Source organism: Passer domesticus, chromosome 3, assembly GCF_036417665.1.
Source record: "Passer domesticus isolate bPasDom1 chromosome 3, bPasDom1.hap1, whole genome shotgun sequence".
In the NCBI taxonomy this organism is placed as follows: domain Eukaryota; kingdom Metazoa; phylum Chordata; class Aves; order Passeriformes; family Passeridae; genus Passer; species Passer domesticus.
In genome coordinates, this window is record NC_087476.1 from 101549425 (window position 1) to 101571855 (window position 22431).

Genomic DNA, 22431 nt, shown 5'->3' on the forward strand with positions numbered 1-22431 from the left:
CCGGAGAGGAGCTGTCCCGCTCCAGTCCTCTCTTCTACTCCTCCCGGAGGGGAGCTGTCCCACTCCATCCCTGTCTCCTGCCCCGTCCAAAGGGGAGCTGTCCCACTCCACCCCTCCCTCCCGCCCCGTCCAAAGGGGAGCTGTCCCACTCCATCCCTCTCTCCTGTCCCGCCCGGAGGGTAGCAGTCCCCCGTCGCTCCCTGTCTCTCTCGCCCCTTCCCTCCCGTCCCCGCTCCGGCCGCTCCCGGCGCCGGTCCGATCCAGGCCGGCAGCGAGGGCGGAGGCGGCGGGGAAGGAGCGCGGGAGGGAAGGAGGGAGGCCGGGTCGGGCGCGGGTCGGGCCGGAGCGGGGGCGCGGCCGGAGGGGCGCGGGGGTGGCTCTCGCAGGAGGCAATCGCGGCCGGCCCGGCGGGAGCGAGCGGCGGGGCTCCCTGCCGCTGCCCCGGTGTGTCACCGCGCCCCGCGGCTCGCCCGGCCATCCGTGCTGCCGGGGCCGAGCGGCCGCCCGGTGCCAGGCAGTGCCGCTCCACGGCGGGCAGGTGGCGAGCAAAGGCAGGCAGATGCCAAAGGTCGGATAAAAATGAGCAAATGTAGATGCTCGCGGTAGGACTAGGAAAGCAACAGCCTAAGACCACGAGTTTGATGAGTCCAGATCATGTTTGACATAACCCAAGCATGCTGAAACTTTTTAAGTGCCCCAAGTTTTAATGAAGGTGGTCCTAACGTAGGTGCTAGATTTGTGGTGTGCTCAGGAACCCCTTGGTCTGAACCACGTGAAGTAGTTTTGGCAAGTTTGCCTAAAACGACAGTCCTTTTCTTTGCCTGTTTCCTCTGGGATCTCCATTTGATAAGGATTAACAGGATGCTGAGTTACAGCAGGAGGGCTAGCAAAATATTAAACTCTTGTATTTTTTCTGGCCATTACAGCATATCACTTCAAGGCCATAAATTACAGTGTCGTCCACGTCATTTTGCAGCTTCACTGAGAAAGTAGTTGGACGCAGCTCTGCAAAGGACTGGATGCCACACAAAACTACTCTCTGGAGCAGAAGTGGTAATTGATCTTCATTGAAGGTCTGAGTGGTGAGTACACGGATTTAGGCTGTAGGAGCTCTGGGTTCAATTGCATTCTGCTTTGGGCAATTCCCTTTTTGCAGAGGGAGACCAAACCACCAGCTGTAGTCCATCCTGTAGTTCAGGAGAGGAACATGTTGTGTTATGCTGCCTATCAGGGACAGCTACTTAGGGAAGCAGAACTCTTTCAGTCATAGACGATTTCTCCCTTATCCTCGTAGAGTGCTGGAGGTGCTAAGGTCTTGTTTGTTGCAGTGGGTGTTTTTGGCCTCCAAAAGTGTGACATATTAGGTCTGTCAGCCACGTGCCAGGGCACTTTCCCCCCACAGAAGATGCCTGCCTGCTTGCAAGATGCCTGCTGCTCGCAGTCTCTGGTACATGCCATCTCCCAGCTGTGTATGAAGGAGAGCAGGACCAGAACTGTGCCAGCCACGCCGGCCATAAAGCAGCACAGATGGTCACAGGCTAGCAGCAGTGGTACCTGTGTCCAAGCAAGAGTTCCTGGCTGTGGACCATCAGTGGAAGAAGGTGCTTGTAGGACAGATTTTAGAAATCTCCATCTGTATCTTAATTACCAAGAAGTGGAATCAAAAACAAATGGCTGTGTAGCAAAACAGTTGAATAGGAGAATTTGTCAACTATAATATGGAAGTTTCATGGGGAATTACTTTGAACTGCCTCTATCCTGATCCTGTGAATTGAAGACGTATTAGCAATAGAAGAACATTTGGGGCATTTATGGAGTGTATCTTCTACCATAGTGCCTCCTGAAAGAGAACCAGTGATGGACTAAGACTTTCACCAAGCATATCAAAGCTCAGTAGTTAGCTCAAGAGAACGCTTTGTATTCAAAGTAAAACCCTAAAGGAGGCACAGCATAAGAACTGGAGAGGGGTGTGATCTCAAACAGCACTGGTAGCTTCAGGCAGTCTCCTGTTCATCATCCTGGGTGGCTGGATTCAAGCTGAAGGAGTCTAGTTGTACTTGTTTGAGGGGAAGACTAAAGAACAGAAATGCTTCTAGTGGTGAAGCAGTGAGCTGCTCACATAGAAACTGTTTCAAGTCCATGGAGAAACAGAGGCACCTTTAAGGTGAGATTCATCTCATCCAAAGAGGTAATGAATGAGAGGTATGATCAATGAATCATAATGTAGAAAAACTTGTTTCTCTCCACTGGCTCTAAAAGATGCCTAAAGAACTTTGTCCGGAGAGCTGAATCCCATTCTTGCTCTTAAATTAAAGTTCAGAAGAAACACTCCTCTAAGTTAAGTACCATGGAATTTATGTTCATTGCTGGAAACAAACACTGCATGATTATTCATCATATTCAACCACTGCACAAATCTTCTCCTGAGAATTCCTTCCTCTTGCCTAAGTACCATGTGAGAGATTGTGATGAGGAAGGTGAAAGCAGTGCTGTAAAATGAATACTTCTTTGTATTCATCAGGAGTTTAGAGAAAGTGGCAAGGTCCAATGTTGAAAAAAAAGTGGCTGGTATAGGATTGCCAAAAAAATTTCTTTTAAACCAAGCTTTATTTTTTCCATTGAAGCATGTTTTGACATTTGTTCCACCAGCCCAAAGGAACACAAGGTAGTAATAAATCCTGCTCTGAAATTATCTCAAGTCAGTATGATCAAGCTACAAAACACAGACCATTTAATTCAAACTTTTTCCCCTCCAGTAAATAAAAGATATTCTGAATGCTTTTTATGTCTCAACAGTGAGTAATTCAGTGGGAGTATTTGTTAAAAAACTTCAATAATAAAGTATTTGCAGGCCTGCTGAATTTGAAGGGAGAGGAGGAGAATGTACAGCCAATACCCTGTTTGCATATCTGATAGGAGTTCAGAACTCTTGGCTTGTTTTATCTTTAAAAAGAAAAATCCAACTCTTCCAAAGAATTGAATTGTACAAAATGTATGGGAGGTACAAAATTACATATGTCATAGGTATATATTTATACATATGAGTCATCTGGAGAAAAACTGTGGGTCATTTGTATACCTAGAGGTCTATAGAGGTTTTTCAGAAGAAAATTACAGATGAAAATCAAGGTAATTTTGTGCTACTGTGGGTCTCTTTCCTAAGTTCAGGAGTAGCCAAGAATCCTTGTGGCCCACTGTAGAATCCTGGAATGGCTGGGGTGTGGCACTCCCCAAGCTCAGCCTGTCACCTTGTGACACACTTTGTGACACACCTTGTGACACACCTTGTGACACACCTTGGGTTCTGTTTGAGCACCTTCCTGCAGCCCAGGGAAACTCCTCTGGGAGAGCTCCTGCAAACCAGGATCAGGGAAGTAAAGTGCTCTGTCCCCTTTACCAAAAGGACCTGGAGCTTGAGTGTAGGAGTCCCAAGCACCAGGGGTGTCACTCCAGGAGTGAGGGCTGCACGGGACTTGGTTGCTGGCTGGGGTTAAAGCACAATGCATTTGCACAGGTCCAACCTTTAGGAAGGGCTCAGTATTAAGTTTTGAATGAGAATGCTCAATAAGAAGAACAGTTATGTAAGGTAGTTCCTCAGACCTCCCTGTGCACTGGTGCAATTTTTAACAAATCTCTTTCCAGTGCTGACATGAATTTACCTAAACTGAATTTAGGAAACACTGGGAACCATCAACTGCCATGCACTGTTTGGTTTGCATCATATATATCCCGTGCAGAATAAGGAAATCTCCATTTCCTCTTGGTCTATTTGCTATTCTCATAAAATTGTACTATTCTCATAAATTTTTTTAATTCCAAAAGAGCACAGAGTTAATATAGACATTTCCCTCTCAGTCACAAGTAGTCTTTTACTACTTAGCAGGAATTTTCATCCACTGACATTGGAAGCTGTGTGACTTCACTATGTGTTGCATGTTAGATCCAGCAGATGAAAAGAGAAAATTATTTTCATTTTCCTTCAGTCAAAGATATTAGTGCATAGGAAGAGCAGGATCCAAACAACATGTGGTTTATATAACTCTCTTTTAAAGGCCTCTCCTTTGAGTTGTGCAAGCAACTGTAAAGAAGCAAATAAAACAGGAGAAGTGGGCATTAACTTAGTCTGTGAAATTTAATAGGCAACTGTTACTTGTACTCGTAACACTGATGAAAGTGGGAGAATAGGTTTTGAGGAAGACCGGGCAGATTAGTTCAGTGTGTGTGAAGAAGGAGGAATAAATCTTTTACAGAATTAACTTTAACCTAGTGCACACAGAGTTTCACAGCATGTTATTTTTAATAGTGTGTTCACATCATTACTGGAATGAATATAAAAATAGAAAACCTATGACAAACAAAAGCCCGCAAAGGATAGGTGGAGGCCTAATATTTTAAAGCTTTTAAAGGATTTCCTTTTACTTCAGATTTTCTTGAACAGTATCTATATAGTAAAGCCACGAGATCAGAATCTGACACCCAGTTCGCTCCTTTAATTAATCTTCTTTTATCTGGTGACACTCTCGCTATGATTTATGGTTTTCACATTCTGATCTCTGCACAGTTCTTTCAGCAGAGAAGGACAGTACCTTTACACCCACACTGCCCCACCTATTCCAGTTTGTTAGCACTAAAACATCCTATCCACTCAATATTACAAGAAGACACTCAGGTTAGCTGAGCTCACTGAAGCTGAGCCAGAGAATCACAGAATGAAAAGCAGGGGGAGCTTGAGGAGCACAAGAGAATTTTCCTCGTGTGGTGTCTGGTGTAAAGCACTGAGCCCACACAGCACAGAACTGCAGTTTCTGGGCTCGCCAGAAGCTGGGACATTGTCGTTGCAGACTTTCTCTGGGGAAATTAGTTATAAACTGTAATATGTTTCTCCTGGTCATTGTAAACCACATATTTTCAAAGACTTCTTTCTTGGCATGTCCCAGATGGGGAGACCACCTCCTGACAGATTTCATGTGAATGCTCCAAAGCTTGGGGGTGCTAGAGCAGCTCAAAGAAAATGCCACTATTTTTTTTCAGCTTGGTTAGTTATTTTCTTTTCAGAAACAGTTGAATTGTTGGCTGACCTTTTCCAAAACTTTGAGCAGGCACCAAGCTTGGAAAATGGCAGACTGTATGGTTAGAGCTGGAAAATTTAAAAACAATACAGAGAGCTGTATGGTTAGACTGTATGGTAAGAGCTGGAAAATTTAAAAAACAACAAGACAGAGCCTCATTATGGGAAATGCCAGGCATCCATAATGCTTTTTGGTATTTTTTCCCTTACCTGCCGTGTATGGAAGTAAGAAATGAGGTAGAGCAGCACCTGTGCTGCCACGTTTCCCTGCCTGAACCCCAGCAGCAGGCTTTGCCACTGCAGCCGTGCTGCTGCCTGCCCAGCCTGTGGCTGATGGCACGGGTGGTCTGAGCCAGCAGTGCATGCAGCCTGTGGAAGCTCTGCCTATGCCAGGTTGCAGGCCAGGAGCCTTCCCTGGAGAACCTCAGCTCTTTCCAGATAAAATCAGAGACCTGCCTGGAGCTGAGCCACAACTTCCAGCTGATGCTGCTGGGGCTTCTCCTCCTGGAAATGGAGAATCCAGGAAGAGGGCAGGACATGGACAGATTAGGTCCGCTGTCCTTATACAGAATTGACTGGGTAGTAACTTCTGAGTATCCAGGTTCTGCAGACACATTTTTATACCTCATTTGCCTGTGTAGGATCTGTTTCCAACCGTGTAAATCAGAGAGCCTCTTGGTTCGGATCCCTTGTGGTGGTTAGCAAGTACAGAAACAGGAAATTCGTTGAATACTTTAGGTCTGCGGTTTGCTGAACTTCTAGCAATTGTTTTCTGTAACAGGGAGGTGTGGAAAGTTTTCTCAACAAGAAGCACGCACCTTCCTGGCTGGCTGTGCTGCTTTGTTCTGCCTCTTTGCTCTGCCCTGAGGCACCCGCCTCACTTGGGCTCCTCTGAGCACTCCAGTACCCAAATTATCTCCTAAAGGGAGAATTCACAGGTGGAGCCTGACCTGCTGCAATCCCCAGGTGCTAGAAAGCTCTAGGTACCCTGCAGCAAACCGGGGTAGCCCAAACCCTTGAAGGAAGGAAAGGAAAGGAAGGAGGGAAGGAAGGAAGGAAGGAAGGAAGGAAGGAAGGAAGGAAGGAAGGAAGGAAGGAAGGAAGGAAGGAAGGAAGGAAGGAAGGAAGGAAGGAAGGAAGGAAGGAAGGAAGGAAGGAAGGAAGGAAGGAAGGAAGGAAGGAAGGAAGGAAGGAAGGAAGGAAGGAAGGAAGGAAGGAAGGAAGGAAGGAAGGAAGGAAGGAAGGAAGGAAGGAAGGAAGGAAGGAAGGAAGGAAGGAAGGAAGGAAGGAAGGAAGGAAGGAAGGAAGGAAGGAAGGAAGGAAGGAAGGAAGGAAGGAATCCTGCTCCTGCTGCTGGGGCTCACAGCCTGCAGCACCTGTCCCGTGTCAGCCCAGAGGCTGGCACTGCTCAGCCCCGAGAAGAGAAGGCTGAGGGCAGATCTCATCAGTGCACACAAATACCTGAAGGGAGGGTGTAAAGAAAGGAGCCAGGAACATTCCAGTGGTGCCCAGTGACAGGAACAGAGGCAATGGGTACACACTGAAGCACAGGAGGCTCCCTCAGAATGTCAATAAAGACTTTTTCACAGCTACAGTGACTGAGCACTGGCACAGGCTGTCCAGACAGGTTGTGGAGATATCTGTCCTTGAAGACAGATGCCCAAAAGCTGTCTGGACATGGTCCTGGGCAGCCTGCCCTAAGTGACCCTGCTTGAACATGCTGGTTGAACCACATGACCTCCGTGAGTTCCTTCCAACCTCAGCTGCTCTGTGATTCTGTTAAAGTCTGTGGCAGCTCCTTTTAAATTGGGGTAGGGAAGTTACCAAGTGAACAATTTGAATGTTAGTAACACATTCCTTTCAGTTACTGGACGTATTGTTACTGGATGTATTTGCTTTTAGTGCGTTTTGATTTCATCACAGATTTTGTGGCTATCATCACATATAATAATCACATTTATATTTGATTGCTAGTCCTTTGTGGTACTCTGTTTTTCATTTGCCGTTGTTTACTCTTCCAGAATTACAAGAACTGCATGGATCTAATGTCTTCATGTAAACTCTTGATCCTCATATTTAGGACTTTATGAAAAAACTCAACAGACCTAAAAGTAGCAGTAATATTAAAATGATGAAGCTCTATCATGGATATAACTTCAGTTTGGGCAAGTGCATAAAACTCATCTGAGCCAGGACCGAAACAACCAGTGGTGACACAGCTGAGAATAACTGGCATGGGAATTGCAAGTGTACCTTGGAGTGTGACCTGGCCTGGTGAGAGAAACAGAACAGGTTGTGTTTTCAGTGAGGATACTCCAGGCAGTCTGTAGACTCAGGGACACATTTTGCATATAAGATGTTTAGAGGGAACAGACCCTTGCCAACAGCACCTGCCAAAGCATGCATTATAATCCCAACAGAAGGTTGTTTGGTTCAGGCCAAAACTGTGCCAAGGACCATTCTAGCAATTTAACACTTGCCCTCTAGTGCCATTCACAGCATCATCCAAGTCAGCAGCATAAATGCAGCCAAAGTTTGTCAGAACATATTTATTTTTAATTTTATTTTATTCCACTACATCTGTCTGAAGCCATTAGCAGCTTCTAAAATAAGTTCTGTAGTCACAAATCAACACTTTTTTTTTGTTATGTTTTTAAAGTGGCTGTACAAATGGCAATTTTGTGAGCCAATCAGCAGAGAGCAAATAGTGAAAGAGACGTTTTTTCTTGAACAATACATCTGAGCAAGAGGAGTAATTACGGGTGTCTGTCATTCCAGTCTCAATATCTGCAGAGACACTGAAGTGCTATCTGTTAAACTGACTCCTGGAACCCGGATATCCTCCCTCCTGACAGGACAGCTCCTTGCTTATTTTTGACTCATCATCCTGTGCAAGTTTGGTCTTCACAAGCTACAAGAGATCAGCACTTCATTTATGTCTCTAAAGCACATACAAACAACTGTCTCAAATAAACATACTTAGGTGGGACCTAATGGGATGCCTTCTAAGTTGAGGACCTTCATTTCCTGACCTCACATGAAACAGGGTAGAGTTGTGTTTTCATCTTCTTAATTGTCTCCACTTTCCCCTGTTACTTCAGGTTCTTTTGAATCTAGAAGTTACAGTGCCACTTGCAAGAGTAATCATGTTTCCAAATTTGCCATTAATATTATAAAGAATGTTTCCAAAAGTTCTGAAATTAGCTATAAAATAAACCAGGACTGAAAAAACCTCAATTAATCAATAATTAAGGTTGCTCGCTAATAAAAATTGAGAGGTGACTTTATATATGTGAAAATTCCTTCATGGGGTAAAATACTTGATGCTGACTCTCTAGCATATCAGAAAAATGTGTAACAAAAAACAATATATGGAATTTAAAAACAGACAATGCCAATCAAAAATCATGATTTTTAAAGCTGGAAATAACTATCATAGAATAAACTTTCAAAGAGAAGTAGCTGATTGTCTATTGCTTAATCTGATTTCCAAGTAAGACAGTCTGCATTTCCAGGGAGTGTACTTCAGGTGAGTATAATTACTGAATGCAATACATGAGCAGCTGGATTAAATGAAGTGGCCTCTGTTAGGTACTTAGAGAAGATGAATCAGGTATTTCTGGCCCTGAAAAGTGTGAGTCTATGAGAAGAAAGAGGAAATCATTACTGGATCTATTAAATCCACTTCTGTTCAGGTTATAATCATGAGATTATGAAGTTGTGCTGCTCACACCAGAAATGCTCTTCACTTCTTTGACCATTCAAGAAGTCAGCAAAGAGCCTAGCAATAAAGATCTCTCTAGAACAGTGTGGCACGGTAACCCAGCCACTTCCACCTTCAGCAACAAAAGCCAGAGAAAATAAATAGAAGCACAAAGGCACCAACAGAACTACCAACACACAGACTTACCAACCCAGCCTTTAGAGTTCAGCTTTTTACATACTGCATTGAATGGTTCAATTCGATTTGCAGCAACAGTAAAACTAATATGATATTAAATTAATGAAGAAATTTTATGTAGTAAGGTAGTGAGGTGGATTGTTCAATTTGTTGCTATTATGTTTATACATCTTCTTATAAATCATTCAATGTGTTTATCTTAAATAGGGAAATGGTGACAGTAAAGGTTGCACAACGTAGAAGTTGGAAAGACAGTCTCCTTAGACTTGGTCTGCTAAAAGTTCATATTCTTGATTATATCTCCAACTGGTTCTTAGTGTATTTTTTATCTTCACAGTTTGTTTTGATTTTTGGCTCGGTTATTCTTTGGCACTGAAGTAGTAACAGTGAACCACACGTTGCTGTGTTGTAACTGCTGAAAGCCTGGCTGCATAATCACAATTTGCCAATGTCTACTGACTTCCACTTCTAACAATATAATAAGCAGTGGATGGACCCTTATGAAAGTATTGTGCAGAATGAGTTGTGTCTGGCAGTTACAGTAAGAATCAGGGTAATGCCATCTGGATAACGAAAGGCACACAGAATTTATATTTATAGTCATTACAGCTAAAGATCTGAAATCCAGCGCCTCAAGTGCCAGCGGGAATTGGAGGGGAGACACAAGGAGGGCTGGTCATGAATTGAGCAGAGACTGGTGGCTGCTACGTCTGCAAGAGGTAAATGTGGGGAAGGACAGGTGTGAGATGTGGGGCAGAGCATCTGTACTGAACATGTGATTAAATATGTTTGTGGATTCAAGCAGAAAGTTTGAAGTACCTCAAGTATGATGTGCTCAGTGAAGATATCAGGTCACACGGTACAGCAAAAAGGACTGTCCTCTAAACTGTAAACTAACACCAAATGCTTGTTGTTTTTTTATTATGTACACATCTGTGGTTTTCATAGTTTAATCAGCATAGCATCTGATTAACATGCGCTTGTTTTCTGTTTGCTACATGCCTCCTCCCCATCCCCTTACTGTATTATAAATGCATTAAGATTATTTGACAAGACTCCTCTTGACTTCAGAAAAGTTAAATAAATAACCTTTTCTTAGATTTCAAGAGAATATTAATTGGCTACCATTTGGTGTCAGATTTCATCAGTATCATGCAAGAGGACATCCTGGGGATGTGTATTTGTTTGTATTGTTTCTTCAGATTTTGCTGCTCTAAAGTATGTGCCTGAGGAGAGAATAGAAGTTTAGCAGGAGAAAGACTGCTTCAATATTTTACCCAGCGCTCAGGAGATCTATATTCACTTCTGAGATCTGCCAGAACCCCAGGTAGGTTTGGGCAAGCTAATCAGTCAGTTTTTCCCTGTGTGGCTGTGAAGTCAAACGGCAATTATAGCACGGCGTGCAGTCACGATTCCCTGGCTGGTGAGCAGGCTGGTGTGTTGGGGACTGTCACTTCCCTCAGCCCTGCAGTGCTGCGAGCTGAGAGCCTCAAACAGCCCAGGGAGCCCAAGTGAGAGGAGCGTGCATCACCAGCCCTGCAAGCCCTGAGAGCCTGGCTGGCAGTGCCTGGCGCAGAGCCCGGCGTGGCTGGGGACAGGGGACAGGCCAGCTGTGCCTGTGATGGAACTGCACAGCCCGTGGGGCTGGCTCACTCCTGGCGTGACCTTAAACACCATGGCCCACGCTGGCTTTGTGACTCTGCTGTCAAAACATACTTCTTTTCTGTTCTCCGGGCAGTATTCTTTTAGGACTAGATTGTCATTCTTCTTGCTTAAGCTACAAGCATCTTTGGTTGTTCTTCTGTTTCCTTTTTTGTGTACTTGCAAGCCTGGTATGCCACTAGTGATAAGGGAGAGGCCATAATAATCTTTATTTCTGTTTTGCCAGGCTGCTCTGACCATCCTACAGGAAGTCAAAATCTCCATATTCAGTACTTCAGGCTTTTGATTGCTGCCTTTCTGAAGCTGCTGAGCCTGCCTTCCTAAGGGACTGGCTGTACTAAGAGATGTATCAAGCTTACACTGAATTTTTTGATTGCTATTTTGTTTATTGTGCTCCTTTTGTGTCTCTTGAGGGTGTCCAGTAACACCATCCATCCCGCTGTCCATTTGGGAACATCTGAAGTGAGTGGAAAGGAATGGGAGGGGGTAAGCATGTGAACCAAACACTGCATCTCTAAAGTCATGTTGTCCCCGCTAAGCAGATGTCCTTCCATGTAAAGCAGGGCTGCCAGCAGCCCTCTCCAGAGGCTTGGCTCAGCTTGAACACTTGAGCAGAGCAGAGAGGCCCTTCCTGCCAAGTCTCCCCTTGGGTCACAGTGGCAGAAGGTGTGGCTTTCCTCCATCATCTCGCTATCAGCTGCGCTCTCCTCTCACAGGGAGCTTTCAGGACTGGTCCAAAGCCAACACAGCTCAACACAGCATGCTGAGACTTGGCATGGGCTGGGGGAAGAGTAGGGGAATTACCTCTTTGTGGGGATAGCCTGACATTCTCTCTAGGTTTTGCCTCCTCCACGGTTGTTGAGGGTACTGGAATTTAGGCTCTGTTTCAGAAATGTGGCATTTGCCAGTCTCTTGAAGACCCACATACATTTGTTCAAGTTAGAAGTATTGTAATCATTATCTAAAGCTAAAACTGAAATTTATGGCTTTTATTAAGAGAATTAGAGTAAGATCAACATGATTTTGGCAGAATTAGAGGACAACTCTAGCTAAGTGCTGACCTACATAAAGAAAAAGAACAAACTGAGAACATTTTGACTTGGCATCAATGGCAGGAGAGAAACAACTTTGCCTGCAATAAGCTGTATGCCAAGTCCCATAACTTAAGAAGTTCTACATATTGGCAAGCATACAGAACTCATACACTTTTAAAACTTAGCAAATGTCTACTTTCAACTTTATAGGATTTCTAAAAATGTCTAATTGTGATAGCAAGTGGAATATGAATTCAAATGAGCTTAAATTAAATTTCTAAAATTAGAATGAGCATTTAAATTAGTACATACCTAGGAACAACTCAAAATAAATTTTGGACCCTCTTAAGAAACATTCTGAATTAATGTATTACATATCAAAGTAGCATGTATTTTTACAAGTAGCTAGGCAATTCAGCATATATGAAATTGTAAATATGTGTTTCTACAAGTAAGTGCCAGTAATATTAGGCAGAGGCATGATTATTGTTAGTGCTTGTAATATCTTCTGGAATAATAAAAACAAGCTGGGTCTACTATGACCTTTTTCATTATGTTTTTTGTTTTACTTAGGCAATTTAATTTTCTTCATCTGTGTTACAATATGATCATTTCAACAGAAAAGTTATGCTACTGAAATGTTAGAAGCAGCTACAAAAGAACACAGTCATAACTGAGGATTTTTTTAATGGGGTAAAAAAGACTTTTACTGATATTGTCTTTTTTCCCAATTTAACACTTTTTTTCCTCTCAAAATAATTGGAAAGAGTTTTGCTCCTTTGTTAGGAGTTGAAAGTAAAATATGTAAAAATGTCCTGCTGGTGTACATACATTGTTCTGTCACAGCCTGGGCTGAATGTCCCACTTTTCTCTAAAAGTTATTAACATATGCCAAAGAGCTTGTGGAAGGCCTGATGGAGGATCAAACTCTATCCTAGCAGCCTTGAGGGGTCTTGCCATGGAGACATGCCTTCCCACGGGCTTCTTCCCAGCAATCACAGAATGCTAAAATATATCAAGAGTCGTGGGAAACCAGCCGCTCCTGAAATGTGCCCCGTATTGTGACAGAAACAGTGAGCTGCATTAGGATTGTGCAAAAAAAGTAAGGATAATATCATTTATTCATAATCATCAAAACATCTCCAGTGGAACTCATCTGACAAAGGAGTGTAACGTTAGGACACATAACAATGGTACCAGAAATTTGCCAGGAGATTTAACTGGAAAAATGCCTTTCCATTTTCAGGCACTCCCCACAATGGCAAGAGCAAAAAGAAATTAAATTCAAAAACTGAAAAAGAGATTGTGGGAAAAAACCCATTTAATCTGGCAGTGCTGCTGGCAATTGGCTAACATCTTCATGCCATGTAGCTGTGTGGTTTCTCTGTTCTGGTAACCCCTGCCTGAGCATGGCCTGCAGAGAAATCTGTGTTGATCTCATGAGTCATTCCCAGGAGATGGCAAACATGACTAAAAGACTGGAAAACAAGACACATGTTACAGGATGAAAACCAAAAGAACTGGAGGGTGTTTAAAAAGCAGTCAAGAGATTAACTCTGGAGAGACAGCGTAAGGAAATGGGCATGAAGGAGGGATGCAGAACATGATCACAGTACCCTTTGCTCCTGCTGTCCTCCAGAGGTGCTGCTTGAGTGCAGGGAGTCCATGGCAACCCCACAGAGAGCTGAAGGACGAGGCAGTTGTCTCACTGGTCCCAGACAAGGAGACCACTAATGGTCCCTCTGGCATACAACTACCATTCTCCATTACACATGTACCACAGGCTTCAGTAAGCTGTGCAACAGTTTGCTTGGCACAGGGTTGACATTGTCTTGCTATTTATGAAATCAATAAAAGCTTTCTTGTTTCTTGAGCATATGTTCTTGATTAAAAGGTTTATTGAAACACACTTGTCCTTCCTGAAACGTGGATGTTTTTTGGGATGGACAAGCAAATTTTCAATGTCACAGAAGGTCGTATTCAGTTACAAATACCATAGCATGCTGACAACACATGCACAGCAGCTTCAACATCAACAGTGTGCCATAATGAGCTCATTAAAAGGGGTGGGGCTTTTTGTGAATCAGTGCATGAAGAAGTATTGGGTCACACCTTATACCTCTGCACCCTGGTTTGGAAGATAGAAGTGCCTCCACACACTTGTCCAGCTGACAGAAACACTGAGCAGTCAGCCCTCTTTCTCTCCTTCTCTTCTTCTCTCCTTCCCTCCTTCTCTCCTTCTCTCCTTCTGTGCTCTGCTAATAGCAGCTTTCTGCTGTCCCACCACCCACCGAGTAGGCATTTGCCTTTAGAAGATTCTAAAACACAATATGCATTGGTAACACAAGGCAGAAATTTCTCAAATGCTTCAAGCCATGTCCTAACATGCTTCCATTTTTCTTTCCCTCTTCCAGAATTCATGCACATTATTCAAAAATGGGTCTGTAGCTCAGAAGAGATCTTTCTGAGATTTCCACTTACTGAGAAGTCTGTCACCCTGGAAGCAGATAAAATCAAAATAACAGTAGCACTAACAGAGCATTTATTGTCTGCAGTGTGGGGCTGTGGAAAGTGGGGGAGATGCAATATATATGCAACCAAATGACCTTTGAAACTTATTGTCATGAGAAGCTATTCCAGTACTTTGTAGATCATGTACCCATGTAGCCAATTCAGGGACAGAAATACGGAAACGTGTTTTCAGGTTCAGTTCAATATTTCAACAGAGGAGAAGCAAATAAAGAGAATAAATTAGTCAGTGTAAGTCAATAATGCATTTCCAAAGGGTGTTTTCATTTAAAATGTGAAAAAATGCTGAAGCTGCTTAAATCTGTAAAGCATAAATTAATATATCATTCAAAATTTTTAAAATATCCTATTTTACATAGTTTCTATTTTGTTGAAAAAAAAGCCACTAACCAATTATTTGTTTATCTCTACCTGAGGCTGCTTGCTGTATGGCATTTCTTGTTCTCTTTCAGTTTTAATTCCTCTTTTGCACTTACACTCCATCTTACTATCTCTATCTCATTCTACACCATTCCTTTCAGATTAAAAGAACCCATTTTTTTAGTTACTCTGAATCTAGTAGTGAAAGGTGATGAGAAGAAGATATTTTATATAAATGTGCCAGTTTGTTTGCTTGGACAACAGAGATAACATTCTCAGCTATGTTGTTTAACAACCATTCCCAACTAAGAATTGGGGTAAAAAGCAACATAAAGGTTGGTATTGAAAATTAATTCTAGGTTACCAAAACCAAGTTTTAAAAGTGGAGCAGCCTATTCTTTAATAAGTTATTGTGATGTATAACTTCAGCCAGTATGGGCTTTGAATTTTATGTTATAAACTTTGGAAGGCATCAAAAGTACACTAAACATATTAGAGACAAATATATTACCACTGATCTATTAATTTAGAAATGTAGATCAGTTGGCCAATTACCTTTTCATCTTTCCTTATGCAAAACTGAGTAAGAAAAAATTGTATTAGACCTAAGCACTTGCTTAACATTTGTTGGTTAGCACAGTTACATTCAAGGACTTGTCTTCACTTCCTAAAGGACAAGTTATACACACGTTCAGCCATGGTGTCACTGAACTTCCACTTCTACCTGTTGTAGAATTGATTGAAACATCACCACATTATTGCATTTTTCTTTGTGGAAGAAAGTAAAACAGATTTGGCAGTGAAGGAAAGTTGCAGCAGAAAGGTTCACAAGATAAGTGCTGGATGAAAACCAAGACTATCATTGTACCAAAAAAGTAATCTAACTTGGTTTTATTTTAAATTTAAAATGTGTTTTAAATTTAACTGCAGTTTCAGGGCAGCATTTCTTTGCTTTATGCAACAGTGGCTAGCAATAGTGAGATTTACTTTGGGGACATCAACCTGAGTTTTCTTTGGGTTTGTAAAGGCTTTTCCTTCACCATAGTCAGTTTGGACTGAATAGGGTTTCTTTTTATATTTTTCCATGCACTTTGCTCAGTTGAAACGCATCAAAGAAATGGTTGTTTGTTGAGAGACTAGCATCTAGCAGTCACTGTTACAAGTCAAATATTAGGCAAACTTTGCCACCACAGAGAAGCTTAATTTTTTCTAATTGGTATGTATGGTAGGATGCTGAGGTAAAGTTGGAGAAGATTTCCCAATTCTAGCAGATGTTAAGCACTGGATGACTTTGCAGCTTCAGTTTCTGAAATTACAGTGCTTTTAGAAGCATTTTCTTTTGGGTTCTTAGGGAAGTCTAAGTCTGACCTGCATCCAGCAGGGATACCTGTGTGGGAGGAGGCCTTGGTGTACTTCAGCTTTGTATTCATCTTGCCTGGAGCAGTGACTCATGAAGTACGAGTACCTACAACATACTGGCTCCCATGGAAACCCTGCTGACTCCCTTCCTCTGAGCATCTCCCTGGGTGGCCTTGCCAAGGGGGTGCTCGGACCTGAGGTGCAGGAACAGATGTGGGATAATGCCACAGACACTCATGCTAACCAATGGACACTGGGTATTCATGGATGTGGGGCTCCCTGGCAGCTGAGCTCTCCTAGGCCCATGTAGCTTTGTCCTTCCTTGATGAGAATATTTTTAAGATGATATCCCTTTCCATGTGAGAAGCAAACAGGTTATCCCCAAAAATGAAAGGCCTCTTTCCAGGTGTCCCTATTAAAGGCATTGCAAGGATTGTGGGAAAGCCACACGCAGTAGTTCCAGTGGATGCCAGTGAGGAGTGGGTACCTGAGCACCCCAGGTGCCTTGGAAAATCCCAGACACTTATGAAATCAAGCAGCTCTCAGCTGTCCTTACACGTTCCAGCAGAGGCTGTCTCTCATTTGCAGGCTCCAGACTGTCTCTTTTTTTGGCATGGGAACAGCGCTGCTTCAAGGAGCGACGACACGTTCCTGGTGCATCACAATGTGAAACCCTGGCTGCTCTGAAAGCACTCATGGCCTGAAATATGGGGACAACAGATCACACTGAAGATAGGTCCATACTCTGGGTGTCAAAATATTTCCCAAGGACTGGGTTTCGTATTCAAGCTTTTGCTATTTTCCCTGGTTTTGCCACTCCTTTTTTCCATTCTTTTTGCTGCTAGCTATTTTTCATTAGTATCTCTGGTCAGCAGGAACCTACCCTGCTTCAATTTTACAAGAATTTTGACAATTGAAATCTACCCCATCATGTGTTTCAAAGTAATCACAACAATTCTTCATCTATTACAAGCTGTGAATTGCTGAGACATCTGACCCAAATTATGGCTTCAGCTGGCATGAACAGGAATTTGCTCAATGAAAATCAGTTCCTCCCAAAGAGTTTGTTTCATCCATGCAACATTTTTTGAAGTGCAAGTTTGAAGATTAGTAAGGACTCTGTGTTATCACTTACTACCAACTAAAGGTTTATTTCCTCCACTATTTTAAAAAGCAGATGGAAAATCAATTTCCCTGAGATTTCATTCATTTGTATAAATTCTAAAAAGAAATTCAAAATAGTAATATTTGAATTAATTAAAATGAAAATGGAGATTGCAGTCCAACTCCCTCAGTTTATTTTCATCCTTTCCACTTCCCTTTCACTGTTACATTGCAATTTTTTAACGTCAGGAATGTTGCTGTCTGTGCCTGTCTATGTCTGTGTTGCTGTTTCTATGTCTACAAGATACAAAATGTAAGAATTTGCATTAGGATTTAATTTATTTTTTCACCAGCTCAGAATTTGATCACAGCTGAATCATCTCAGGAACAGGTCTTGCATCTCACATCAGATTCCAGAGAACTGACTACAGTTTATCTGCAGACAGATGCACTATCTCCATCCCAGGATGTCTGAACCTGGGCAGTACCCATCTGCCCCACACTGAGGAATTTCACTGGGACCTCACTTGCCTCTAGGCAGATGAAGTGCAGGTCACTGATTTCAGCTCTAGGGTGCCTTCTACAAGCTTTCCTTAGGAGGCAAAACCCCATATCCAAGCTCTTCCAGGTACTGAAACTAGTGGCACAGGCCACTCAGTGCCCTTCTTGGCCTGCTGCACTTCTTGGAGCTCCACCGATGCTTGGGATATCTCACCTCATCACTTATTTCCTTCAGGAAAAAAGAGTAAAAAAGAATGCAAGGCCACTTTAATTTCCTAGGAAATTATACACAAACGTACCCTGATCTGTGATGTGCATACAGGCAGTCTCACCCCTGTCTGTGAGTCTGGGGCAGCAGACACAGCAGGAGCTGTGATGGAGACCTTGCTGCACTGGAAACCCCGCTGATGTGCCCTGTGCACATGCACACACTCCCTGGAAAGCACACACGGTTCTGCAGTGCCCCCTTGCACCCTCAGGGTCTGATGGTGCCCTGATATCTGCTTTTACTGGCATCTCAGGGTCTCAGCAGTTTGTGCTGGGTTTCCACAGAGGAGTTTGCCTCTTGTTCAGATGCTGTGCTGTGTGAGAGCAAACACTTCTTAACAACACCTTGCAAAGTGTCATGAAAGTGGTGCTGTGAGATGCACCTTGTTAGCTGTCCTGACAGCTGCAGCCTTAAATAAGGCAGCTGCATAAATACTGATGAAAATGCAGTAGGGGCTGCCACATTGTGCAGCCAGGGTGACACTGGGTTGCTGGGAGGGCCACCCATGCCCAGAGGCAGGTGTCAATACCTCATAGCCCTTTGCCTTCTCTACAAGTCAGGATCCCATTGCAGTTAGAGGAACCCAGGAAGTACAGGAAGGGCAGGAGGCAGGTCCCTAAACACAGGTGTCTACTGCCATTTTACACACCATATTTATATGTCTCTCCTCCTCTAATGTGCCTGTCTATTGCACTTGGCTTTAATCCATCTGCACCAAACTCCAGCCACATGCCATCTGCCACACTTTCACAGCATCAGTGACAATGGTCTCCTTGTGCACCAGATCAGGTGCTCATCAATATTCTCCCTGCCCGTGTGTGATCAAAACATTCCACTGCACAGTTTGTCTGCCAGGGGTCATCATCCAAATGACAGAGGTCGTGGCTGGAACAAACCAGGGTTTTTGGTGACACAACTTGCATTTCTCTCTTTCCAACTCACCTCAGAGTTTCTGAGTGCCTGTCTCAATGTGTGTGGTTATTCTCAGACTTATTTCAGAAAAAAACTGTTGCACTAAGCATGGGTTGAGATGCTATAAATTTACTTCATGCTGAAAAGACAAGGTTTAAAATTAATTTACTCAAGCACATCTTTGTACCAATGTGCCAGCATTATGTTTTAGCCAAAAGCTGGTGCCATGTCTTACCTCAATCTCCAAGGCAAATTTCCAGCATGTTATTCAGCAGGGAAGGAATTGCTACATAAAAGAATGTCCAGAGTCCCTCAACAGCATCTGGTTCTGGGTACATTGTCAGAGAAACCCACAATCAGCACTCTTGCCACCTACATGGGGCTTCTCTTGAAACGAGTTGCGAGAAGTCTGATTTTAGTGGCAAGGCCTAAGGATGCTGGTTTAACTTCTCTTGTGATTCATGTTAATGAAGTGTTCTTCATATGTGTCTACTTTGTGTGTGAGTTGTGAGTTTTTGGTCTGAGTAGCAACCATCCTGGCAGAGGGTTACAGTTCTGAGCTGGGGAGCAGGGAATCAGGGATGGTTTTGCTCTCACCACACCCTGAGAAGGATATGCTCAGTTGGTTTTGTGGATGATGTGAAGATGGTGTAGGAGTGATTTTTTTCTGGATTTTGCCTTGTTTTGCATACCTGATCAATGTATTGAGGTGCATGTCTCTATACCTAAAGCCTGGCAACTGGAATGATACAGGCTAAAAAATGAAAACTGCTGTGTGTGTTGGACCAGGGATGGTGCTGGGGATTAGTGACTACAACGATTTTAAATTCTGTAGTTTGTCCGAGGCTCAGCAATTGGCTCCTTTTCAGTTTCTGTAAAAAGTGTTTTGTGAATTATTCAAGGTATGGGTCTCTTCTTTATTTAGTGCATGTTCCAAGAGCTGACAGATTTATGTTTTGCCAGAGGTGCACTTGGGTAGACACAGTTACACTGACTGTTTTACTACGTAAGGAAGGAAAGTTTTCCTGAGTTGTATTGTAGAACTTGCAGCTCTGTCTGGATTGTATTTCTGTTCAGGAAGTAATTCCAGGTTGTTTACTGGTGCTTTGAGTGCCTCTTTTGATCAATGTAATCTCTTCTTTAATTTTTATGTTTCTTCCATAGACGTTATCTGTTCGTTTGGCAAATTGTTTAATGCCTGACCTTTTCCTCTGGGGGAGTGATTTGAAATACTCTTAGCTAGATGCTACATGGAAAACATTTGGAACTGCATCCTCTCTGATCAGTGATTTAGCCTTGGCTGATGTTTGGTAATCATTTTCAAGGAAAGACAGTATAACTTATGGCATTTTGGTGCCATGCTCTTTGTAACCCATTTTGACAGGTTTTATTACAGTGGTAGATAATTTATTTTCCATCTTTATTGTCTCTAACAAAGCTATAGATAAGAATTTTAACTGATGCTTCATAGCTCAGGTTTTATTTCAAACATTTTCCTGCCATGACTTTCTGTGACTCACCCTATATAAAGCAATTTCTCCAAAAGAGATGGGTTTCTTTTGAGGGATAGCTTCTTCTCCATTTGGGCAGTATTGGGAAATATGAAAGTGAAAAATAATTTTCTGTAAGCAGCACATGGGAGTTCTGGGATCCATAGAATTAACACTATCAGTCTTTTAATGAACCTTAGGAACTAGCAAGATTACAAAATACCAAAATCAGACTTATGGGATGTGTGATATGACAAAGTTTGGGGTAAGTGGTCTGGGCTTGAGCTGCCAAATTTTTGCACCAGCTCACTTCTGTTTTGCCCTAGGCTAAAGTGTGGGACACAGAAGGCAAGCGGCAGTGTCAAGAGCCTGGGAGGACCAGCTCTTCTTTGACCCACCATGTGAATTGACACACAGAGGAAACCATGGCAACCACCAAAATGCAGCTGAAATGTGAAGAGTGGATTATTGCATTATCTCACTAACACCAGGCAGCTGAGACACATGGGAACACAGGCTGTTAGGCTCAGTTCATCCTAGAGACCAAAGGCACACAGGGAAACAGGCTGTGTTAGGCTCAGTTCATCCTAAAAGGCTTTGTGCACATTCATTTCATCACAAGGCTGTGTTTTCATGATCTTTCTCTCTCCCAGCCAGAGGCTGAAGCATGTCTGTTAGAGTGTTATCTCTACACAGGAATTCTACTTCTTGAAGCAGGCAGAGGATGAACAACACTAGGCATAATAAATGGAGTTTTCCCACACTGACTTTCTTAGCATTCCCAGCTGCAAGGTTCCAATTCCCAACTTCAAGCAAAAACTATTCTGTCCTCACCAAATCCTCCAGTTTTAACCCTCTCCTCCCAACACCTACATTTTGCAGAGCATGTGTCCAGTGGTGACTCATCAGCTCTCATGGAGATCCTGGCAGTATCTCAGCTTTGGAGCTGCACAGGCTGGAGTGGAGCTGCTTCCCTCCACACTGACCCGTGACTCGGGCAGCTGTGTTCCCGGGTGGGAAACCCAGCACTAATGGTTTGCCACTTGAGATTCACAGGCTCTGTTAGTCAGCCTCTTTTTTCAGGCCATGTGAAAGACACTTGGGGGGAAAGTTTTGCCACTTAGTTATCACCAGGCCTTTACCCCGAGGCTTGAGGAGAGATGGACAAACCTCCAGGGAATGGGCCATTGCAGAGTCTTGTCTATTCTTTGGCTGTCATCTTCAGGCCAAGGATGTGGCAAACAGACTGCAAACTGTGTGGTTTGGCTGTGAAGCCTCATCATTCCTCCTTTGTTCTCAGTAGGGTTTTGTCTCTGGAGCATTCAAATTTTGCCTAAAATACATGAGGTTCTTCCACCAGTTTGATTTCTGTTGATGGTGGATATCTTTTGATTATGAACATCAAGGGTTGTTGGTGTGTATTCCAGGTGTTTTTTGAGTAATATCTGCATTTTTCTCCTTGTGTTCCATTATTGTAAATTACCTAGAAAATGAGACAGGGTTTTGCCCTCACTGAGTCTGTTTTTAGCTGAGGCTTAGTAAAGAATATTGTGAAATTGCCTTTGTGGCCTTTCCATTTTTCTTGTTCTTGGCTGCATCTGAGAGAGCAAAAGTATTTGAAGCAGGTATCTGAAAAAATTGGAATCAGATGCAAATGTAAGTTTTCACTCAAAAATATGCAAAGCCTGACATAGAAATTATTCGGATAATTTGGAGCTTTTCAAGGAGACTAGAACAAGAAAACCTCAGTCTGACATCCTGAAGGCTGGGTGAAAGTAACCTCAGAATGATGCAATCTCAGCAAACCCACAAAGGGCAAACAAGGTGGCCTGAAGATGACAAAATCAAAACCAGAAGGGATCATTTTAAAAGGTGTAGAATAGAGATGAGAAGCTATCAATTGATTAAAGGAAATTTCCATTGAAAATATCTCGGTGGAAAAAAATGAACAAACTATATATGGAAGACAAAGAAGGTGAGTATTAGCTAAGATAGGTTTGTCAAGTATAAATAATGTTGAACTGGTTTGTTTTCCTTCTGCAAAAGGAATAACATATCTTGTGGAAAGGGCAAAAGCAAGAGTTTCCACATCCTATGTCTAGTCAGGTCTTCCTCAGCACTATTTCATTTGATACCACAATTTAGGGAACACAATTTGGATGGTTGATTCTCTGTCTTTTCTACTGTAGAACCATGAGGAAGATCACAGTGCTCCATAGTAAATTCTGCTTACTGGAAATATG

General features: G+C 42.9%; 1 long non-coding RNA gene across 2 annotated transcripts; it reads left to right on the plus strand.

Annotated features, from left to right (window-relative positions):
- Positions 1-6387: 6387 nt before the first annotated feature.
- LOC135297310 (uncharacterized) lies at positions 6388-13442 on the plus strand. 2 transcript variants are annotated; one of them, XR_010359344.1, is made up of 3 exons: positions 6388-9688; positions 10172-10296; positions 10858-13442. It is a non-coding gene; the product is annotated as an uncharacterized LOC135297310 (long non-coding RNA). The 2 variants fall into 2 exon arrangements; XR_010359343.1 differs by having other exon boundaries at positions 6388-7342; positions 7847-10296.
- The last annotated feature ends 8989 nt before the right edge of the window (positions 13443-22431 follow it).